This window comes from Palaemon carinicauda, chromosome 29 (genome assembly GCF_036898095.1).
Source record: "Palaemon carinicauda isolate YSFRI2023 chromosome 29, ASM3689809v2, whole genome shotgun sequence".
Taxonomy (NCBI): domain Eukaryota; kingdom Metazoa; phylum Arthropoda; class Malacostraca; order Decapoda; family Palaemonidae; genus Palaemon; species Palaemon carinicauda.
The window spans coordinates 73,972,953-73,995,039 of record NC_090753.1 but is presented as its reverse complement, the minus strand read 5'-3'; the positions used below and the strand labels follow the sequence as shown (position 1 = coordinate 73,995,039).

General features: G+C 41.2%; 3 protein-coding genes across 6 annotated transcripts in view; 1 reads left to right on the top strand and 2 right to left on the bottom strand.

Moving 5' to 3' along the window:
• Positions 1-10,569, bottom strand: part of LOC137622237 (piRNA biogenesis protein EXD1-like) — a 57,471-nt gene extending 46,902 nt beyond the window's left edge. The window contains exon 1 of the mRNA XM_068352735.1: positions 10,414-10,569. The gene's annotated coding sequence lies outside the window, so the exon portion shown is untranslated. The remainder of the gene's footprint in view (positions 1-10,413) is intronic.
• The window catches only part of LOC137622238 (transmembrane ascorbate-dependent reductase CYB561-like), a 335,839-nt gene that overhangs the window by 173,848 nt on the left and 139,904 nt on the right, over positions 1-22,087 (bottom strand). The gene's annotated exons all lie outside the window — the stretch shown is intronic.
• Positions 14,371-22,087, top strand: part of LOC137622236 (E3 ubiquitin-protein ligase NRDP1-like) — a 47,900-nt gene continuing 40,183 nt past the window's right edge. For both annotated transcript variants that reach the window (XM_068352734.1, XM_068352733.1), the window contains exon 1: positions 14,371-14,516. The gene's annotated coding sequence lies outside the window, so the exon portion shown is untranslated. The remainder of the gene's footprint in view (positions 14,517-22,087) is intronic.

Sequence of the window (22,087 nt, the reverse complement as noted above, 5' to 3'; positions counted from 1 at the left end):
TCAAGCGAGTAACGTTATCGTTTTTGCTCTTCTCCCTAGTCTCTTTAGGGGAAGAAGGTAAACGTTTCTAGAGTTTTTTCTTGTTCTCAAGCTTTATGCGGTGAGAGATTTTAAACGTAGTTTATTTGATCTAGTGTTTAGTCTCTTTCCAGCCACTGAATTATTTATCTTTCATTAGATTTTTCTGTTACATTGTACTGTAATTCTGTTTTCGCAATTACTAACTTTTGAGAAAGGATAGAATTGCGTGTTTCAGGTACAAACCACTTAAAGTTTCGAGTTCAGTGAAATAAGTGCAAACAGAAAATCAAAAGTGATAAGTGATTAGCGCAAAGTGTGTCAGTGTTGTGCGTGAGGGTACTTCTGTGCGTGCCAGTCGTCCTCCCAGTCCGGGACCTCTTGCAAGCTCCCAAGCCCAGGGGAGAAGCAATGTCGAAGGGCAAAAGGGTTCGGCAGGCCTTGATCGGCGCACAGAAGTATCCTCGGTGGTTGCGGGCGTGTCTTACAGAGACCGTCACTCCCACCCGCAGACGATTGAGCCCTTATTTTGCTCGTCTGCAGAAGAAATTTCGGGGAGAAAACGCTGGTCTCAGGTCTCAAGACCTCTTAAACGTAAAGTCCAGACCTATGCCAGACGTACGAAGTTAGAGTTCAACAACCCGGATGCAGTCATTGGGTTAGCTCTGACTCTCCTCAGTCATCAGGTGACTGCACACCTCCTAAGAGAGGTAAGGCGATGCCTCAACAGACCTCATCTTCTATTAAGGCTTTGCCTCAACAGACCTTATCGTCTGTTGATCCCAAGACGACTTTGCTGCAGTCCATGCAGTCGCAGCTTGCGGTCTTAATGCGCGAGTTTCAGGCTGAGAAGGTTACACCTCCTCCTGCGAACGCTCCGCCTCTCCGCAGTCCAGTCTGCCAGGCGTACGAAGTTGAGGTTCCTTAGGCTACCTTACCGCGTTCTGAGTTGCCAGTTACCAGCGGTGTGCAGCAACCTCCGCCTCCTCCTGCGAGAGCTCCGCCTCACCGCAGTCCAGTCTGCCAGGCGTACGAAGTTGAGGTTCCTCAGGCTACCTTACCGCGTTCTGAGTTGCCAGTTACCAGCGTTGTGCAGCAACCTTAACCTTCCTTAAGGCAACCTCAGCAATGGGAGCAGGAGTCTTATGCCTTACTTCCTCCGCTTCCGCTTGCGGTTCCACCAGCGAGGCAACAATCTCTTGAGGTACGAAAACCTCTTCCATCAATGAGGCAGCCACCTCAGCACTCGCTGCAGCGACCTAAACAAGGCAAGAGTCTCAACTCCTTAGGCTAGCACCTCAGGAACCTCAACTCGCGAGACAAGAACTGCGTTCTGCGCAGCCACTACCTCAACTCTCGCAGCTCACGCCTCAGGAACCTTAACTCGTTCCTCAGGAACCTGCTACTGCGCATCCGCAACCCTTACAGCAAGCGCAACTCTTGAGGCAGCAACCTCATGCTATGAGTCAGCCACCTCAACGCATGCATCTGCCATTTTTTCCTCAACTTGAGCTTCTTCCCATTCAACTTGGGAATAACAAATGACAATAATAACACCTCATTACTTTCATAACTTGCATTTGTAATCATATACATGTATGCCTACACAAACATTATGATAATGGAGGTTATTTGTATTACTTATATAAAATATATATGTATTCCTTGCAATATATTTTTAACAAATCGCAAATTATGGCAAAAATATCTTCTAAACAAATGAATCATGAGTTATGAATGTAAGGTAATATTATGTTGATATTAAACCCCATGCAAGCATGCATGAAGTAATGCAGTGTTGCCAACAGGGCGAGTTTCCCTTTCCTGAGGTGAAGTAGATTATAGTACATTTAGTGTAGCTTAATTCTACGATTATCATGCCGGCTATCAAATTCATCAACAAAACAGTCTAAATCAATTCCCTCGGCACGTGCACTTTCAATGGACGGTAATGCGATATTACTCACTCTAGCACTGGTCATGGAATTTCTGAGAAATGTTACACGCCATGCAACACGCTCTGCTTACCTTACAGCATGCTCTACATACAGCATGCTCTGCATACAGCATGCTCTGCATACAGCATGCTCTGCATACAGCATGCTCTGCATACAGCATGCTCTGCATACCTTACCGCATGCTTCTCAGTCACACATCTTTGGTTGTTGCCAACTCACTAGACTGTCAAGCAGTTTCATAACGTTGCCTTCTAGTCTGCTGCTTTTGCACCAGTGAAACCCTCACTGAGAGAACTTAGCTTTTCTCGGATATGGTCCCTGTAGATGAGAAAGTGCTTTTCTCCCTCCTTCTGATATTCCCTTGAGGACTCTGTCATTTGGAGAGGAGCCTTTAGCTGCGTAGCCTCCTATGGACTTTTATTTAAGCATAACATGCTCCCAGGGAAGGTAATGGTTCCACTTCAGTCGCTAACCCCGTCTGTTACCACACCTGCTCCCATAGACCTTGAGCTGTGTTGCAAGACATGCAGTCCAAGCTTAGTCCTTGTTAGAGGATTTTTTTGTTTACGGAGTCAGTGTGTCACTGGGAAGACGTTCAACAACCAGCAGAAGTGACTTGTTGTGACGCAGTGCGGCAACCTCAGCAACCCGATAAGGAGTTGTCTGTACGACCCAGACAGTCTAGACAGCTTCGGGTTGTCACTGTACTTCCTCGCTTCCCCATGGTTGACAGTTCACAGACTGTGCAGCAGTACCATGATCTTGTGTCCGGCTCCGTCAGACGACTGGCTTTTAAGAGCTCCCACAAGTCGTCGCTGTCTGGAGATTCTCAGATGGACTATGGATCTGACCAAGGAACTGGGCCTCCTGGTCAATTTTGAGGAGTCTCAGCTCGTCCCATCCCAGACCATTGTCTCCCTGGGTATGGATCTTCAGAGTCGAGCTTTTCGGGCTTTTCCGTCGGCCCCAAGGATCTTCCAAGCCCTAGAATGCATCCAGAGCATGCTGAGAAGGAACCGATGCTCAGTCAGGTAGTGGATGAGTCTAACAGGGACACTTTCATCGCTGGCCCTGTTCATCGTGTTAGGGAGACTCCACCTCCCCCCCTTCAGTATCATCTAGCTGCTCACTGGATAAAGGACATGACGCTAGAGACGGTCTCAGTTCCTGTTTCCGAAGAGAGGAGGTCTTCTCTCGCGTGGTGTAAGAACAGCTTTCTTCTCAAGGAAGTCTATCTTTGGCTGTTCAGAAACCCGACCGCCTTCTCCTCTCGGACGCATCAGACACGGGCTGGGGTGCGACTTTGGACGGACAGGAATGCTCGGGAACATGGAATCAGGAACAAAGGACACTTCACATCAATTGCAAGGAGTTGTTGGCGGTTCTTCTGGCCTTGATAAACTTCAAGTCCCTCCAGCTTAACAAAGTGGTGGAGGTGGACTCTGACAACACCACAGCCCTAGCTTACATCTTCAAGCAGGGAGGGACTCTTTCGTGAAGTTGTTCTAGATCGCAAGGGACCTCCTCATCTGGTCTAAAGATCGAAAGCTCACGCTGGTAACGAGGTTCATTCAGGGCGGTATGAATGTCATGGCAGATCACCTCAGCCGGAAGGGTCAGGTCATCCCCACAGAGTAGACCCTTCACAAGAATGTTTGCAGCAGACTTTGGGCCCTGTGGGGTCAGCCAACCATAGATCTGTTCGCTACCTCGATAACCTAGAGACTCCTGTTGTATTGTTCTCCGATTCCAGACCCAGCAGCAGTTCACGTGGATGCTTTTCTGCTGGATTGGTTCCATCTCGACCTGTATGCATTCCCGCCGTTCAAGATTGTCAACAGGGTACTTCAGAAGTTCTCCTCTCGCAAAGGGACACGGCTGACGTTGGTTGGCTCCGCTCTGGCCCGCGAGAGAATGGTTCTTAGAGGTACTGCAATGGCTGGTCGACATTCCCAGGACTCTTCCTCTAGGAGTGAACCTTCTACGTCTACCTCACGTAAAGAAGGTACACCCAAACCTCCACGCTCTTCGTCTGACTGCCTTCAGACTTTCGAAAGACTCTCAAGAGCTAGGGGCTTTTCGAAGGAGGCAGCCAGAGCGATTGCCAAAGCAAGGAGAACATCCACTCTCAGAATCTATCAGTCTCAAGGGGAAGTCTTCCGTAGCTGGTACAAGACCAATGCAGTTTCCTCAACCAGTACCACTGTAACCCAGATTGCTGACTTCCTGTTATATCTAAGGAAAGTAAGATCCCTTTCAGTTCCTACGATCAAGGGTTACAAAAGTATGTTGGCAGCGTTTTTCCGCCACAGAGGCTTGGATCTTTCCACCAACAAAGATCTACAGGACCTCCCTAGGTCTTTTGAGACCTCAAAGGAACGTCGGTTGTCCACTCCAGGCTGGAATCTAGACGTGGTCCTAAGGTTCCTTATGTCATCAAGATTTGAACCTCTCCAATCAGCCTCTTTTTAGGACCTCACATTAAAAACTCTTTTCCTCGTGTGCTTGACAACAGCTAAAAGAGTAAGTGAGATCCACACCTTCAGCAGGATCATTGTTTTCACATCTGAAACGGCTACATGTTCCTTGCAGCTCGGTTTTTGCTAAACGAGCTTCCTTCACGTCCTTGGCCTAAGTCGTTCGAGATCCCAAGCCTGTCCAACTTGGTGGGGAATGAACTGGAGAGAGTACTTTGCCCAGTTAGAGCTCTTAGGTACTATCTAAAAAGGTCTTAACCTTTACGAGGACAATCAGAAGCCTTATGGTGTGCTATCAAGAAACCTTCTTTTCCAAGTTCTAAGAACTCAGTTTCTTACTATTCAGGCTTCTGATTAGAGAAGCACATTCTCATCTGAAGGAAGAAGACCTTGCTTTGCTGAAGGTAAGGACACATGAAGTGAGAGCTGTGGCTACTTCAGTGGCCTTCAAACAGAGCCATTCTCTGCAGAGTGTTATGGATGCAACCTATTGGAGAAGCAAGTCAGTGTTCGCATCATTCTATCTCAAAGATGTCCAGTCTCTTTACGAGTACTGCTACACCCTGGGACCATTCGTAGCAACGAATGCAGTAGTAGGCGAGGGCTCAGCCACTACATTCCCATAATCCCATAGCCTTTTAACCTTTCTCTTGAATACTTTTTATGGGTTGTACGGTCGGCTAAGAAGCCTTCCACATCCTTGTTGATTTGGCGGGTGGTCAATTCTTTCTTGAGAAGCGCCGAGGTTAAAGGTTGTGATGAGGTCCTTTAGTATGGGTTGCAGCCCTTGATACTTCAGCACCTTAGAGTTGTTCAGCCTCCTAAGAGGAACGCTGCGCTCAGTAAGGAAGACGAACTTATTTAAGGCAGAGTAATGGCTCAAGTCGACTTCCTTACCAGGTACTTGTAATTTCATTGTTATTTTGAATAACTGATAATATGAAATACGGGATACTTAGCTTCTTGATTTACATGTACACTGGTTTTCACCCACCTCCCTGGGTGTGAATCAGCTACATGATTATCGGGTAAGTTTAATATTGAAAAATGTTATTTTCATTAGTAAAATAAATTTTTGAATATACTTACCCGATAATCATGATTTAATTGACCCACCCTTCCTCCCCATAGAACCAGTGGACCGAGGAAAAATTGAAGTGGTGTCAACAAGAAGTACTGCAGTACCTGGCCACAGGTGGCGCTTGTGAGTACACCCCCCTCTTGTATAGCGATCGCTGGCGTATCCCTTCCGTAGAATTCTGTCGGGCAACGGAGTTGACAGCTACATGATTATCGGGTAAGTATATTCAAAAATTTATTTTACTAATGAAAATAACATATTTCTCAGAAATTCCATGACCAGTGCTAGAGTGAGTAATATCGCATTACCGTCCATTGAAAGTGCACGTGCCGAGGGAATTGATTTAGACTGTTTTGTTGATGAATTTGATAGCCGGCATGATAATCGTAGAATTAAGCTACACTAAATGTACTATAATCTACTTCACCTCAGGAAAGGGAAACTCGCCCTGTTGGCAACACTGCATACTTCATGCATGCTTGCATGGGGTTTAATATCAACATAATATTACCTTACATTCATAACTCATGATTCATTTGTTTAGAAGATATTTTTGCCATATTTTGCGATTTGTTAAAAATATATTGCAAGGAATACATATATATTTTTATATAAGTAATACAAATAACCTCCATTATCATAATGTTTGTGTAGGCATACATGTATATGATTACAAATGCAAGTTATGAAAGTAATGAGGTGTTATTATTGTCATTTGTTATTCCCAAGTTGAATGGGAAGAAGCTCAAGTTGAGGAAAAAAATGGCAGATGCATGCGTTGAGGTGGCTGACTCATAGCATGAGGTTGCTGCCTCAAGAGTTGCGCTTGCTGTAAGGGTTGCGGATGCGCAGTAGCAGGTTCCTGAGGAACGAGTTAAGGTTCCTGAGGTGTGAGCTGCGAGAGTTGAGGTAGCGGCTGCGCAGAACGCAGTTCTTGTCTCGCGAGTTGAGGTTCCTGAGGTGCTAGCCTAAGGAGTTGAGACTCTTGCCTTGAGGAGGGTTTAGGTCGCTGCAGCGAGTGCTGAGGTGGCTGCCTCATTGATGGAAGAGGTTGTCGTACCTCAAGAGATTGTTGCCTCGCTGGTGGAACCGCAAGCGGAAGCGGAGGAAGTAAGGCATAAGACTCCTGCTCCCATTGCTGAGGTTGCCTTAAGGAAGGTTAAGGTTGCTGCACAACGCTGGTAACTGGCAACTCAGAACGCGGTAAGGTAGCCTGAGGAACCTCAACTTCGTACGCCTGGCAGACTGGACTGCGGTGAGGCGGAGCTCTCGCAGGAGGAGGCGGAGGTTGCTGCACACCGCTGGTAACTGGCAACTCAGAACGCGGTAAGGTAGCCTGAGGAACCTCAACTTCGTACGCCTGGCAGACTGGACTGCGGAGAGGCGGAGCGTTCGCAGGAGGAGGTGTAACCTTCTCAGCCTGAAACTCACGCATTAAGACCGCAAGCTGCGACTGCATGGACTGCAGCAAAGTCGTCTTGGGATCAACAGACGATAAGGTCTGTTGAGGCAAAGCCTTAATAGAAGATGAGGTCTGTTGAGGCATCGCCTTACCTCTCTTAGGAGGTGTGCAGTCACCTGATGACTGAGGAGAGTCAGAGCTAACCCAATGACTGCATCCGGGTTGTTGAACTCTAACTTCGTACGTCTGGCATAGGTCTGGACTTTACGTTTAAGAGGTCTTGAGACCTGAGACCAGCGTTTTCTCCCCGAAATTTCTTCTGCAGACGAGTAAAATAAGGGCTCAATCGTCTGCGGGTGGGAGTGACGGTCTCTGTAAGACACGCCCGCAACCACCGAGGATACTTCTGTGCGCCGATCAAGGCCTGCCGAACCCTTTTGCCCTTCGACATTGCTTCTCCCCTGGGCTTGGGAGCTTGCAAGAGGTCCCGGACTGGGAGGACGACTGGCACGCACAGAAGTACCCTCACGCACAACACTGACACACTTTGCGCTAATCACTTATCACTTTTGATTTTCTGTTTGCACTTATTTCACTGAACTCGAAACTTTAAGTGGTTTGTACCTGAAACACGCAATTCTATCCTTTCTCAAAAGTTAGTAATTGCGAAAACAGAATTACAATGTAACAGAAAAATCTAATGAAAGATAAATAATTCAGTGGCTGGAAAGAGACTAAACACTAGATCAAATAAACTACGTTTAAAATCTCACCGCATAAAGCTTGAGAACAAGAAAAAACTCTAGAAACGTTTACCTTCTTCCCCTAAAGAGACTAGGGAGAAGAGCAAAAACGATAACAACGTTACTCGCTTGAACGAAACGTTTATCCTCCTCTTTCTCCCTCCGTCTCTATCTCTCTCTCTCTCTCTCTCTCTCTCTTGACTTAGAACCTGAGAGAAGAGCCCAATCCTATATATCGTTAAAACATATTATTGTTAAAGGAAAATATTTCCCAAAATGAAAAGTTCCTTTATTAGAATTAAAACCATAAAGTTAAGAAAGAATGAACAAAACGCTAGACACGGTTACTCTTACTGCAACGTGACACCGTGAAAATTCTCTCTCTATCGTAACGATAGAGCGCAAGTTGAACGTTCTGAACGTCAACAACTGCAGAGACAAAACAAAACGTTAGTTCAACTTTGAAAACAGTACGAGACTATCAAAGAAATTCTTTCAAAAACATTAAAATAGCATAATATGTTAACAGGTAAAACCGAAATGACGGGCTCAATGTTAATTAACTTCGGTACCAAGAAAAGACCGCCTACTATTAGGAAAGGTCGAATATAAACAAATATAAAAATTAATTTTAATAAGTTTATAATAAAAGGAAGTTAATCGAAGAGGCCTATAAAAGGCGGAGAGATATAAAATAAATCTATAACTTTTGTTAAGCAAAATTAAGAAAGAGAGTCTATACTCTCTTAGACACCAACACTTCCGTCTAAGGGAAGGGTCGGCCATTTAAAGGTGAAAGAGAGTTCATACTCTCTTCGTCACCATAATTAATCAAATTAATTCCAAAAGTTAGCTAAGCTAATAATAAAACTTCCTGAATAGCGAAAGCTGAAATCTTAGAGCAATACTTCACCAAAAACCGTGAACAAGACTCCAAAATTATAAGCGTATCCATGAACGTCTTGCCGGAAGCACGACAGAGGAAAAATTGAAGTGGTGTCAACAAGAAGTACTGCAGTACCTGGCCACAGGTGGCGCTTGTGAGTACACCCCCCTCTTGTATAGCGATCGCTGGCGTATCCCTTCCGTAGAATTCTGTCGGGCAACGGAGTTGACAGCTACATGATTATCGGGTAAGTTTAATATTGAAAATTAGAATGTTGCCCAAAGCAACTCCTTGAGATGTCAGTTTACCAACTTTTATCACACCTGCTTCATAACTACTGCACTGGTTCAAATTAATTTGTCATGAATTAGATTTTACGAGTACCTGCCATTTTTCAAACGCTCCTCAAAGCCTACTAATAAAAATACAGTTATGTTTAATGTAAAGTTTAGAATATTTTGTAAAATAGTGTTCTGATTTTTAAGTCACATTATAAGGTCTATCAACTGAAGAGTGTCGGCTCTTTGCAAACGTAAAATTACAGTTTGAATTGATGTGGCTGTTGTTTTAGGGAAACCACATCCATTTGACAAGTGAAACAAAATTTTTAAGGGTAGCGTGTAGGTAGTTGGGGTGCCCATTTTTTGCCAGTCTAAATAGTCGTCCACTCGACTAATTTCTTATTGGTTTAATCAAAAAAAAAAATTGCTATCTAATTCCCATAATTTACTCTTTTAAAATAAATTAGGGAGCCTTTGTACATCCACGGCCAGTTCCTCCCTCCCTTGTGGATTAAAAATGGACATCAACTAACCTAAACTTTCCCCCCTAACCTAACCTACAGGCCGTGTCCTTACCTACTTACCTAATGGGTGGGCTAACGCCCCCCTGCGCACCCTTTACACGGCCATATTCTCAGTTAACCGTAATCAAGCATACAGCTGGCCGCTATCATACATACACCCCTAAATTAGCTAGCTCATATACACGGTTAAAATAGCCTATACCAGTTGTTGAGTTTTAAACATATGCCTTAAATCAAAAACAACAAAATAATGTTTAATCGTGAGAAAACACCAGTTAGACAAGTAATTAGGGTATATATATTGATCAAAATATTCGTCGATATGCTTATCAATGTGGTTGACGACAGACTCGATCAAGAAGGAATTTTTTGGGAGCCTTTGTATAATGACAGACATTAACACATGCTAAAAAAAAACACAACCTAACCTATAAGCAGTTTCAATACCTACTTAACTTACGGAGGGGGGTGGGGGGGGCTAACAATCCCTGCGACTCCCGAAAGACTTGAATTCTTGGGTTTAACGTTAAAAATAGAGGAGTTATGGGGTATGTCCGCCATCATACATACAGGACTCCATCGCTTTTTAGTTATGGTAGTTGAACCACCATATCTTAATATCATTGGATTTCCGTCAATCATCATAAAAATCATTCAAAATACAATAGGTAAATTTATTTGCTCCAAAGCGTTTGTAATCTGTAATTTTACCAAAATTTACCGGCGTTTTCTTCAATATTGTCAGCGCTGTGTTGACGTTTTACTAAAAATCACCGGTATGCTAATAGGTCTGTTTTAATTATACAAGGTTGATTTAATACCGCTATCTTACATTTTACCTACAAATATAACCCCAAAACATATCCTCCTAATTGTATGAATTTCTAATGAACAAAACAATATGTAAACAAAATCTAAAATCGCACTTTGTACTCGACAAACTGTACTCGATCTGTCAAATCCACGTCTTCGACTCACTTAAAGACACGATTAATTCATTTAGATAAAATTCTCATGGAATAAATAGGACAATTAATAGTTACCTGGTCTCCGAGGAAACTATCTCCACCTGGAATAGACGAAACGTAGCCTTTGGCAGCCATTTAAGAGAAAAGAAAATTGCGATAACTTGATGTGTCGTCGAGATTAGAGCAATGGAGTTGTCTAAACTAAATAATTCGGCCAAGAATCCACCAAACAGAGTTAGGCGTCTTCTCCACTTTGTTAAAATGTATGAAAATATTATTTCTTTATTGATTTATTCATAAAACTGATATTTAATTACCATATTTCAATCTTTTAACTAAATTATAAAGCTTACATTTGAAATATATAATCTATTTGATAGCCTATACTGGTTGTGGACAGTTTTAAAAAAGATGCTTTATATCACGTGATATAAGACAATTTTTATAATTTTCTTTTATCAAACAAATATCTCTGTTTTCTTTTTATTGTATTAATTTTCTTTACTTATTCGATTAATTCAGATTTACTTTGAAAGTTTCAAACAAATATCTATAAAGATTTTTAGTCTATTCGGTTCAGTCAGGTAGAATAATCTAAACATGTGACATTTCTTTCTTTCTTTAATTTTTTCTTTATCATAATTCTTTGTTGTTAATAAATAATTACATGTGAACTAATTTCTTATTATAGACAATATTCTCTCGTAAAATAATCTTTTTTAGATAAAAAATTCTAGACTGTTTGGGCCATAACATGAACAGAAGTTTGTTCAAGAATGGCATGAAATCTGAAGAATTTTCGACTCCTGCAACATTGTAAAAATTGGATCTTATTTTGCCTAGCTATATATGTATATACAAATATATACATTTCTTTCCTGTTCTCTTAAGAAGCTTTTCTTCCACCTTTCATCTTATTCTCTTAATTCCACACAATCTTCACTGTACCATAAAAACAAACGCAAGTTATACCAAAAGTTTTTAATATGTCTTTTTCGTTCTTGATATCCAAAGCCGGAACTATTAACTAAAGTCACTGCCGATGCTGTCAGCTGGTTTCGTCCCAGACTGTCAGCTAAATTCAATCCTTTTAGCAAGATTAAGGATTTGTTGGTCACTTAGTGTCCTATGGTTGTTTATATATTATAGTACAGAGAAAAGATAATGATATTCCATATGAATCTTATTAACTGAAGTGTTAATTTTGGCGTTCGTAGAAAGTAGTAGAAACGAGAATAAATTGAGGGAAATAAACTTACTTTTGAAGTGAACGGTACTAATGAAATTGACTTCTTCAATAATAATAATAATAATAATAATAATAATAATAATAATAATAATAATAATAATAATAATAATAATAATAATAATAATAATAATAATAATAATAATAATAATAATAATAATAATAATAATAATAATAAAGTGAGCAGGAAAAACTGGATTGAAGCAAAAGAGTTCTTGGCGTTTTATTTAAAGCTTCCGTAATACAATTGTCAGTCTTCATTATATTTAATTTAACGGGAATTACTTATAAAGTAGTATTTTCTGTTCATAATAATTTATTCTTAGGTGAAGATCTCTTAATGATATTTAAAACCACCAATACAGCTTCTTAATACAGGGGAGAAAGAAGAAGAAATTAAAAATCACTGGCGCCATATTATTATTATTATTATTATTATTATTATTATTATTACTTGCTAAGCTACAACCCTAGTTGGAAAAGTACGATATAATATGAACAAGGTCTCAAACATGGAAAATAGCCCAGTGAGGAAACGAAATCAGGAAATAAAATACGAGAAAAGTACTGGAGGTGAACAGTAGAGCTTATAGCCTATATATCATCCTGCTATTTTCTACGAGAATTTCCAGCCACCTGGGCACAGTGATTAAAATCGGGGAACGCACGTTAAAAGCGGGAAAGAGACCTTTCAAGTGAGTAATCCCCTTAGCGCCAATTTTACTCGATTCCACTTCCTATGTCATGACATGGTGAATCTCATGGTTTCTCACCTGAGTCCATGGGCTAAGGTGACATTCGCGTGAGGAAGAGAAAGAGAGTGGGAAAGACACAAGATTTACTGGGAAATAATGTATGCTAAGAGAGAGAGAGAGAGAGAGAGAGAGAGAGAGAGAGAGAGAGAGAGAGAGAGAGAGAGAGAGAGAGAGAGAGAGAGAGAGAGAGAGAGAGAGAGAGCTTTTTCGTGTGTAGCAAGATTTGCTACGCCAAAATATCAAGGTTGCTGCAGTTTAGCCACAAGGGTGAACAAATTGGTCTTACAATTTACATTATTATTATTGTTATTATTATTATTATTATTATTATTATTATTATTATTATTATTATTATTATTATTATTACAAGCTAAGCTACAAACCTAGTTGGAAAAGCAAGATGCTATTAGACCAAGGGCCCCAATAGGGAAAAATAGCCAAGCGAGGAAAGGAAATAAAGAAATAAATAAACAATATGAGAAAAATTAACTATAAATTACTTTAAAAACAGTAATATCAAAACAGATATGTCGTATATAAACTATAAAATACTTATGTCAGCCTGTTCAACATGAAAATATTTGCTGTAACTTTGAACTTTTGAAGTTCTACCGATTCAACTACTGGATTAGGAAGATCATTCCACAACTTGGTCACAGCTGGAATAAAACTTCTAGAGTCCTGTGTAGTGTTGAGCCTCATGATGGAGAAGGCCTGGCTATTAGAATTAAATGTATGCCTAATAGCCTATTACGAACATGATGGAACTGTCCGGGAAGATTTGAATGTAAAGGATGATCAGAGTTATGAATAATCTTATACAACATGCATAACGAACTAATTGAATGGCAATGTCATAGATTAATATCTAGATCAGGAATAAGAAATTTAGTAGACCGTAAGTTTCTGTCTAACCAATTAAGATGAGAATCAGAAGCTGAAAACCAGACAGGGGAACGATATTCGTAACAAGGTAGAATGAAGGAATTAAAATACTTCTTCAGAATGGATTAATCACCGAAAATCTTGAAAGACTTTCTCAATAAGACAATTTTTTGTGCAATTGAAGAAAACCCAGACCTAATATTGTAAGGTTCAGATTAAAAAGGAAGGTTGAATAAAACTTAATATGGAGTGGGAAATTATTTTCACCAATGTCTGCTATTTCTCTTCACTAGCCTTTCCCCATCCCTTTCTCATCCCACTTTTTAATATCTTATCTTTGCACCTACATCCCCGTACCTTTTTCATTTCATAGCATCACGCCATTCAAATAAATTTCAAACACCCCGACTAGTACAGTGGAAACATGTTCGCTTAGCATTTACATGGCAGCAGATCGATCCCAGCCGGGAGTCGTGAGTTTATGCTGTTTACTGGGGAGGCAAATTGCTGTGGTTTAGCACCACAGTGGGGTGTTGGGCTTGCCCGGCTGACGTTCTGGTGAGTATCCATTCTGAGGAAACTGAAACCAGGCACCTTTAAAGGAAGGCATAAGACACCATTTTAGATAATTTTCACTAAATTGCTTACAAATTTATCCTTCCGTACACTTTATTTTCATTAAAGATTTTTTTTTCAAATATCTCTTAACGCAGTTAGCACGCTTCCTTAATACACACCACACTGTCTATTGATCCTGTCATATATGATAATTGTAAATGTAAAATCAAGACAAATCGTTGAGTTAAAAAAAAAGAGTTCAGCAATCAGGTCCTATTAGATCTCAAAGATCAATGTGAAATTAATTCTAAACGTTGAGATAATAGGAAAATATTTAAAGATTCCTGCTCCTATTAACGACGTTAGCATATCAAGCAGTCCTTGGTTGTGGCAACACTGTCTAAGGGTCAGCGACAGGAAGCCAAAGAGAGTTTGTAATTAGTTTTAGTTATTGAAATAAATATAGAAAAGAAGAAATATAGTTTATACCTATTGTATTAAAAAGAGAAAATAAACTAAAAAGAAAGACAAAACTCAAATCTTAAAAGACATCGCAAGATTACAAGAGGCGCCGTTGTAAGGACTATGCCTCGACCCTGAACCTGGAACTTGAACCTGTTAGTAAACACAAGTCATTCCAGAGTTCCAGACCGCCTTTAACACGGGGTTCTTCTTTCAGAAAAGGAGGAACAAAATGTCCCTGCCTTTCTCTTGACATCTTCTCGTCCTCTGCGGTGAGATATTCTCTAATTATGGCCGGTGGTGGATATAATGGGGGCTAGTTTTTGCTTACCGTGGATGAAAGGGGGTTTACCGAACCTGGGGTTCACCTGGGGTGGGAGTCTTCCTGTAATTTGGTTATATTGTACAATTCATTGTAGATATTTTAATTAAAATGGAAAATTTAATTTTTGTATCTCACAAATAGACTATCGTACGTACCCTCAGCTCGCCAAATGCTAATCCTGTGTTAACCTCTATTACGGTATTCTGTATCAGTGGTAAATTTATATAATTAAACAATATTTGCTACAGCTCAACAAAACGAGAATAATTTATATTTTTAAGTATTCTGAACTTTATTGTAATGATTTCTGACGGAAATCCATAGATTTTGAGTTATGGTGGGTCTACCACCGAGTAATATTAATGAAACAGGCTAAACAGTTTTTGTTCGCCAGGTCTTGTGGACGCATAGAAAACGTGACTTTCAGTACCATTTTCTATGAAGTCGTTTGTAATAGTGTTCATTGTATTACTTCCTCCTTACTTAATTGAGATGATTATTTATCATTTCTGCTCTATTCTCACTTCGCTCGCATTAAAACATTATCTCGTTGCTCCCATACTCTGGCAAGCGGATCATGTTTTGCTATGCGCTTTAGCCTTGTGGGCTAGTATTTCGGTGTTAATTATCTAATATACATAATAGAATTCAATTATTACCCAGCCAATTATGATTAGGGGTTTAAACAAATGTACAGATGCACCAGTAACGTTTTATTGAGAAATGCTGATTAAAGCTGTTTTGGGAAAATCGTGTTAATGTAGAACAAAACATCAAAATTTAGATTATAGAAAAAATAGTTCATATGTTATATTCCCTTAATTTAGCATAGAAAATAGCAAAAATATAACAACAAAAGAAAGTAACAGCCAGTTAATATGAAAAAGCTGCTGAATATAAGAGGAATGATATTTGCAATACCTTACATTTATAAAATACAGTTCACCAATTAAATATAATTTACACATTTTTAATATAATACAGGCCAGTGGTTTGAGACTTTTATGATAAGTGCGACGAATTCCGAAGGTCGGCGAGATAATTCAAGATAATTCTGATGAAATCCGATCGTGAGCCTTTGTACTGTATAACATCGGCCAGGTCCTTCCTCGTGCATAGAAAATGGGAATATTTATCATATTTTCTAGTTGTTCATGAGATGCCGCTATACTACAAAAAACTGTCCATTCTGGATGCACCTAACCTAACCTACAAGCCATGTTCTTACCTACTTACCTAACGGGGGCTAACTCCCTATGCGACCCCCTTACACTGCCGTATTCTTAACTTACCCTGCGTTTCATCCGCAACCCATTTCACTCCCAGCAAGGTAAGGGAGTTATGGGCATGGCTGTCATCATACATACAAGTGGCCTCTATCATGCATATCTCTCGGGTCTTCCAAGATTTCCTTGTTTTCCTCGAAAAGTCGGCAGCATTGTAAAAATCATAGTAAAATAAGCAGCGTCACAACAAGTGTCACAAAAAAATGGCTCCACAAATGCACTCAGCGATGGGCGAAGCAAGTCTCTGTCTCGTACGCATTGATCGTTTTCTTTTATTTACGTGACAGACGTTTTCTCTGAGAATTGGAAAGTTCATGGGATTCTATATCACCCAATAAGCAAAGCTGGAGACGTCGAGAAATTTCCAGAAATTACCAGAAGCTCGTGCTCTAGAATACAATAGTACCTTTCATTTACAAATCATTATGATATTTTTATTTTAACATGAAAAGATAGACAATATATAACAAACCCCTGTGGCATTGTCACACCTCTGGGTTGTATGTAGTTGGTTGGGATGGGAGTAAACTTTTTTATCAAATCAATTTTCTGTATGGGGAAAATGTTGTTTACTTTTATCTGAAATACAATATTATTAAGCTAGTTTTAGGATTCACAAAATATGATTTAGGGTCGCCTTGCCAGAAGTGAAACCGGTTGGGAAAACAACACAGGGTTAAGGCTTCGTGTCAGGGTAAGCTATGGGGGCCGTCGCAGAGGGCCGTAGCCTTTCCTGTAGGTAAATACGTAAGGATACGGCTCATAACTTTAGGTTAGGTGGTATTCTTATATTTGTTTTCCATTTGAAATGTGAATTACAAGTCTTTTTTTTTTTTTTTTTTTTTTTTTTATAAATTTTACACATTTTCCGTCCTGACCAACTATAAAGGCTCCACATTCTAGTTGTCAGAACAACCCTGGTTTATTTTATTTTGGTAACTTGATTAAATGGTACAATTCATGGTTAATATTGGAATTAAGATGTATATGTCAATTTATAATGGTCAGAAATAGACTATCATAAGGCTTTTCCTCACCTGTCACCTACCCTTAGTTCAGTAACAGCTAACCATAGGTTAACCCCTTAGTGGTGTCACATTTTTTGAGGTCAGAAAAGGGGCTTAGGGTAGAACAAGAGGGTTTTTTTAATTACCTGCGATGGCTCACAGGTAAGGATTTATTGAAGGTAGTATCCTTAACAGCCCGGGTTTCCTTTACAGACCTCTATCCTACCTTGTTAAAGACCATGTGAATAATATATACCTACTAAGGTATGCAAAGAGCAATGTCTTAGCATTGAGGATGAACATTTGTCCATACACCATCACTGAATTATGAAACCTTGCGTCCCCACTTGAGCTTACCTAAGATTCAATGCCTTGCCCCCTCACTAAATTAAACTGACTTAGGATGCCTTGATCGGTAAATATTTTCTGTAGCACAATATTAAAGAAGAAAATAATGAGTGTTTCTGGTGTTTTTTTAGGTAGTTAGAACTGTTCTGAAACAAATAATTTGAAAAAACTCATACTTTTAAAATTCTAGGCATTTTGAAATTCCAAAAGTTATAACTGAAGAACCACTTGTTCCGTAAGTGGAATACAAACCACGTTATTTATAGGGGTATACTTTCGGTGAAAGCTAATCTAAGGTTCCCAACCTAACCTAACAGGAGCTATGTGTATCTTTACCTTACTCTATGACTAAGTTTCAACCCTGTGTTTGCTTCCAAACCATGGGTTTAACCTAGGAGACATGCCTGAAAAAGTCGGTTTCACTTCTGAAACCGGCTTTTCCTCGCGTGTCTCTTAGGTTAAACCCATCGATAAAACTAAGAATAAAACACATACTGTACAGAATATCCTACAATTAACGACATCAAAACTGTTCAAAATACCTGTAAGCATACTTGTAACGTTTTTTATTTCCTCAAAAAGATGCAATAGACAGCTTTTACAATCAGATCTCCAGGCTAAGAAGCTCATTACTAACAAGTTGCTCTAACATTATCCTGTCTCCAGCTCTTAACATTATCCTGTCTCCAGCTCTTAACATTATCCTGTCTCCAGCTCTTAACATTATCCTGTCTCCAGCTCTTAACATTATCCTGTCTCCAGCTCTTAACATTATCTTGTCTCCAGCGCTTGTCCAACAGAGGAAATTTTACATCACGAAAGATATCAGCCCTGCTCTTCTTCCAATCGATATAGCCATAACAACTCTAACATTATGAACTTTGATTGGGAGACTCAGTGCCAAGACTATGGTCTTTTCTGCGCCCAAATCTGCTTCCGTGGAAGCCATCCGTATGGCGAGTCTTAGGTGACCTGATTCGACCAATGGCCTTGAGCTGTGGCCTACTTCGCATCTTCTTGGGATCTAGCTAATTCAGAGAATATGAAGAAATTTCCAGACCTAGTTCCCTTAAGAGTAAAGATGTTCACTTTTCTTCCCCATCTGTCTGGCAACCAGTGGGCCAACTGGGTGCTTAAGCAAAGGGATTCAGTAGTTAATCAGACAACGGGAGGCAGTAGCTCTCTGGAACTCATCAGTCCAACAAAAACCAACCCTCTTCCCATCTTGTGATGTTGACAAGATGGTGGAAAAGTAGAGAAAGACTAGTCAAGACTCCCTTTTCTATTCGGCAGTTATAATTGTATAGGCCCATCAGAATCGACCCGGTAAGGTGGCAGTACAAAATTACATTCAGAAGCCTTTATGACAATCAACAGACAAGGATCTCCTGCTCAAGACAGCCTTTCTCCTTGCCTAACACATTATTAGCAATTTTGAACATGGAGGAAAGTCTTTTACCTTTGTTCCCAAGTTAATGGGGAATATTCAGAACTCTGCCATTGTCAACCTTAGGTCTTGGGCTTTTTACATCTTCTCCCATAGGTATGCAACCAATATTCCAGAACATTTGCTTCTTTGGCCTGTGATGGCACTCATACACTACCCGAAATGAACTAAAGTTCTCCTTCTAGAATAAGTCTCCTATTGAAGGACAAAGGTTTGTACATTTTGTAGGAACAGATCAAAAATTTTAAAAATAATTTGTGTTTTTCCAAACTATATAAACTTAAGTCCTTTATGTTTTACCTCCCACCTGAAGATTGAAGTGGCTACTCTGTGTGCTGTTGAAGGGGTAGACTTCCCTGCCACTCGCAAGTAACTATCAACACCTCATTATAAAATATGATAGCCGATTTGCAGCTATCCGGATATGTTGTACAGTACTTCTATTAAAGGACCCATTTGTTCCCATACTAACAAACCTTCCGTTGTTTATTGGATTATCTTTCGGCGAAGCTGGAAGGTAGCCATTAGACTTGAAGTGTGAAGTGGCAACCCTGCCTAACCGCTTGAGCGGGTAGGCTGGGGGCTAACCAGCCGCCTATATATATACTCTCACAGCAATGAAATATGTCACTTTTTCTTTTGGCTTGGTAGAGATCGGACGTGTCCTTTCTCTCCCTAGACTGTCATTGGACTTTTTGATTGTGCTTTTTCTTTTTAGGTGTGCATGCTTCTCTACGATCGCCCTCATGCAAACCTGTCCAGGGCACGAAGGTGCTGAGTGCGGTACCTTTATGTCTTTGCTGGAGACTGACCCACACTCTTTGTGTCCTTGCAGAGGGCATCGATGCGAGCAGGGTTCGCCCTGCGCAGAGTGTAGGGAGTGGCCTATCTCCCAATGGGAGAAATTTGGACGGCGCAGGAAGAAGGCCAAGCGCTATCATTCTTCCTCTGGGGTGAGTAAAGCGCGTTATTTTTGTCTCGCACCCCCAAATCTCTCTCAAAAGTTCCTTCTCGCTTGTGCTCTTCCAAGGGCCAATCGAGTAGGAGCACAGACCGACTAACTCCTTGGCAACCCCGCAATACTTACGGGGTTGTTGCTTCCCCTAAAGGAAAAACTTCACCTCCAGCTGCAGGGGGCCCATTTTCTCTTTCAGATCTTTTGTAGGTGTGGCCAACCTTAGGGATTTCGGGACCCCCTTTGAAAGAAGATCTGCTGCGTCTCCTTCAGTGCAGTGCCAGGAAGGACTCTTCTCCAGAGCGTTTAACATCTCACGCTCTGGAACTGTGCAAAGTCCATCTTTCACCCTCTGCTGGCCCTTCCATGTACGAACGAGGTGACCGCTCGCATTCGCCTCTCCAACAGCCTCATGCTGACGACGAACCCTCACCATCCTGGGACCTCGTCGTCCTGTAACGCTCAACCCTTTGTTTCTCCCCACAGGAACCCGCCAGTTGGAGGTGTTGATCATCCGGGGACCAGCACTCCTACTACCAGCAGCACTAAAGGACGAGCATCGCCATCGCCTCGCCCTTCTGGATATTTTTCCCCTGATCCCCGTTCACGATCCGAACGCTCTTCTTCTAGAAGGCATTCACGCTCAAGAGACCCCCGGTCTCAACGCTCTCCTCGGAGGCATTCCTCTTCATGAGGAGAAGTCTCGCAATCGCGTTCTGCACAATCACAAGCACAGTCTAGACCTAGGTCCAGAAGCTCGCGTTCTAGGTCTCTGCGATCAAGATCACAAGAACGACGCTCACGTTCGCGAGGCCTACACTCATGTTCGTGAGCTAGGGATACGCGTCGTTTTAGCCGTTCTCGAACGAGAGCTAGATGATATTTCCTCTTTATTGGAGCTTTCTTTACTCATACGGAGTTATGAGATCACTTGCCCACAGTCAGAGATTAGGCTTCCTCCTTGGAACGTGGTTACGCCATGCAGCTGACCGAAACCTCACTTTGAAGATGGTGTTCCTGCTATCTTTAGCCTCGGCAAAGAGTCAGTGAACTTCATGGCCTTTTGTATGAGATTGCCCGTTCAAAGGGATGGGGGAAGTGACACTCATCTTCGTCCCTGAGATCATTGCTAAGACTCAAAATCCGGGGGTACTGGACCATAGATTTGGGCCTTTTCAGATTGCGAGTCTTCGTTCTGTTACTAATGACGAGATCAGTTGTTACTATGCCCAGTGAGGAGTTTGAGATACTATCTTAAACGCACTGCAGCAACACGACCCCGAGTAACACCTCTGTTTGTTAGCTCAGGAAGAGTGAAGAGGAGGATCACTAAGAACATAGTTTTCTCCTGGATCCGCCAAGCGATTGAAAGAACCTTGGCTCCTGATCCTCCTCTAGCGCGCTGACCTAGAACCCATGATGTCAGAGGAATCAGCACTTCCCTGGCATTCAAACGCAACTTGGTGCAAGTACAGTATTTCAAGCGTGTGTGGAAGAGACAGACCACCTTCACAGCCCATGACTTGAAAGATGTAACTCACTGGAGACTCGATACGTTCACTATCAGTCCTGTTGTGGCTGCTCAACAAGTGGTTTAAGATACCCCAGGCTCCTTGATGGACAAGTAGCAGTTGGTTGAGGGCATTGGATACCCGGGTTAAGACTGGGATGAATGAGAGAATGTCTGGCTTTCCTTTCTTCATCTTCCCCTCCCTTGGGGTTCAGCACCATGGGTCCCTCTGCAAGCTGGCTTCAATCTCTGCAGGTAATTATCACTTCACTTGTGTAGCCTAGTGTAAGTCATAAATTTATGTACTGTCCACGTCCCCATTGTTTTCTGTGAGGTAAGCAATGGGATACGTCTTGTTTTTGTATATAAACTCAGAAGGTGTTCATACAAGACAAAAAACTCTATTACATTGTATTGCATAGGCCACTATTATACTTACTTTGTACAGTATATTTTAGCAAGGTGTCAAAATTTTCCCTAGAGCAAAGTCATATACTGTATTAGGTAAAACCAGGTCAATGTCCATGCCAGACTTAGGACTTTTACCCACTTAAGAGTAAGTCATCCAATAAATAACAGAAGGTTTATTAGTATGGGAACAAATGACAAATTTGGAGATAATTTGTGTTTTTCCCTAACCTAATACAAACCTGGAGTTATTCATATAAATTGGCCCACCATCACCTGTCCCCCAAAAGTCCAGCCTGCAATAAATAGGGACGTCTCTCACTGCTATGAGAGTGTATATTGAGGCAGCTGGGTACCCCTCAGCCACCCCCAGCCAACCCACTCAAGTGGTTAGGCAGGGTTGCCACCTCGCACTTCAAGTGTAATGGCTACCTTCCAGCTTTGCCAGAAGATAATCCAATAAATAATTCCAGGTTTGTATCAGTTAGGGAAAAATACAAATTATCCCTGAATTTGTCGTATTCGTATACTGTAGATAGGAAAGAATTTTTTATTTT